Here is a 2,712-nt window from a genome sequence, read left to right on the forward strand (position 1 = left end):
AATACAAGATCCTAGTGCAAGAAGAGAGAGATTATGCACTGTAAAGTCTCTCCCTCCAGAAAATTCAAAGAAATATAGGAAGATTGGTAAGAACTGATACAGAATAAAATGTAAAAATCTATGTGAATGAGATACACAGACTGCAACAATCTAAATGAAAAGTAAATGGAGCTGAAAAATCAATAGTTATTTCATAGAAGAGATAGTGAAATATATGTCTTTTCTCTCAGTAGAGAGGTAGAGTAAGACTGGGACTGAATGTTGTATACATGGACAGACATATGCACCGTATCTTGCATTTTGGCTTAACTGTTTTCTTCTTGTCACAAATCAGTTTAATTCTAGGATGGAGGAGGTTCCTAGTAAGGACTGTGATTTGTCACAAAAAAATATCTAATGAGAAAAGCTTAATTTTAAAAGAAACTATTCCTCCTCCTAAGTAAGAGAAATGAGGAAATTCATTTTGTGGTTCAAGAGAAGAATACTTCAATTCTCCTTCACTGACTAGTAAATGATATGATTTTTGTCCTATAAAAAGCCAAAATTAACATAAAATTCAATCAATCAAAAAAAGCGTTTTGAGCACTCCCTACATAGTAGGAGCTGTTCTAATCCCTGAGAATACAAAAGAATAAAAACTAGACCCTCCATACCTGTATTGCTGGGTACCAGGAAAGCTGAGGCTGGCAAATCTCTTGAACTCAAGAAATCAGAGCTAGAGTGGGCAATGCTTATCTGGTGTACACATTATATTCAACATCATTATGTTAAGCCACCAAAAGCAGGGAGCATCAGTAAATCTATGGAGGAGTAAACTGGCCCAGGTCAGAAATAAAGCATATTAAAGTCTCATGTTAATCAATAGTAGGACTGTGCACACCAGTAGCTCCTGCATTTTAAACTTGGGCAAGATAGGAGATCCATTCCATTAAAAAAAATAAAAGGTTCTCTGCTCTTAAGGAACTCACATTCTGTTGGGAGAAACAACATGAAGATAATTAGCTACATACAGGATACAGAGTAAATTGAAGGTAGCCTGAACAGGAAAGGTGTTAACCTTTAAGGGGAATTGGGAAAGTCAGAATTTGAATTTAGTATTAAAGGAAGTCAGGAAAACTAAGAGATGGAAATAAGAACAACCCCAAATCAGGAGATAGCCAATGCAAAAGCATGGAGACTAGAGATGAAGAATCCTATGTGAGAACTACAAATGGGCCAGTGTGGCTAGATGATAAAGTGCATGGAATGGAATAAAAGATAAAAGATAAAATGTAGAAAGAGTTCAGGCTAAAACAATCTTTGATTTTCAGACGGAGGACTTTAAATTTGATTCTGGAGGTAATGGGAAGTCACGGGAAATTTTTGAGTGAGCATAGGGGTCTAGGTGACATAATCAGATCTACCCTTTTGAAAAGTCACTTTGACAGTGTATGGAGAATGGATGGAAATAGAGATATACTTGAGGCAGGGAGATCAATTAGAACGGTATTGATATAATCTAAGCAAGAGGTGATAAGACCAGCATCAGGATGGGAGCTATGTGAGAGGAAAGGATACATTATAGAAATATTGTAAAAGTCAAAACAATAAGATTTGGCAGGAGATTAAATATATGGAGTGAAGGAGAATGAGTGATTTAGTGTCACCCTGAGGTTGTGAGGTATCTTCAATAGTAATAGGAAACTGAAAACTCAGAAAGTTTTGGGGGAAAGATGAAGAGTTTTGTGCTAGATATGGTTTAAATGTCTACTGAATATCTAGCCCAAGATGTCAGATAAGCTGTTTGTGATGAGGACCTGAAACTCAAGAGAAAATAAAACTTGATATATACAGAGGGAGAGAGATCCTGTAATCACCTGCAAATGATATTTTTATCAGGGCAAGGAAAAAAAGACATATTTCTGATACATTTTTAGAAAATGTTTTCATTGCCAGAAAAAGAGATTGAATTGCATCAAACAGCAATAAACTCCAAAGAAACTATATCAAACTGGAATGGGAAATTCGAACTTTTATTCACTAACCACTAGGAGAATTTTGTTCCATAATAACTTGAAATGATCTTGTGAGTTTCACACACATTTCAATGCCTAGCAAACAATTTCCCCAAAAAGAAGAAAATTTGGAAAATTTCTCATTTCCCCCCAAAAACATATGGTTCTAGTGGATGAAGAAATGGAATGAATTTTCCTCAGGTTCCCTGTCTCCAGGATGAGGAAATTAACTCGCTCTAGTTGTCTTCCTGTTAAGTGTACCATTTCCCTTGACTTGCTATTCATGGCTATACTTCATCTCATACAAGCACATGTCTCTTATGGCCTGAATAATGGTAAGAAGAGCCAACTCCTGCCTTTCCTTCACACACTCCAGCCCCTAATGCTTAGGATAACTTCACAAAGGAACCAAACTACTCCTGTTCCAAAGCCTCATCTCTCCTCTCCCGTGTTCTCTACCAGTGTCTACTTTCTCTGATGCAGTTGTTGCGGGGCTGGCTCAAAATCTTACCTTTCTACTTCTTCTTTGAAGAGAATGTAGATGTCAAGAGGGCCAGTGGTGAAGACAGCCAGAATTCACCAGTTAGAAATAAATAAAGGAAATTCCTTCAACCATAGACTTAATTAAAACACATTCCAGACAAAATGTGCAAAGAATTCCTGTGGGGCTGACTAGATAAACAACTCTTGACTTCTCTGGAAAAACTCCATTTACCTG

This window comes from Dromiciops gliroides, chromosome 6 (genome assembly GCF_019393635.1).
Source record: "Dromiciops gliroides isolate mDroGli1 chromosome 6, mDroGli1.pri, whole genome shotgun sequence".
Taxonomy (NCBI): domain Eukaryota; kingdom Metazoa; phylum Chordata; class Mammalia; order Microbiotheria; family Microbiotheriidae; genus Dromiciops; species Dromiciops gliroides.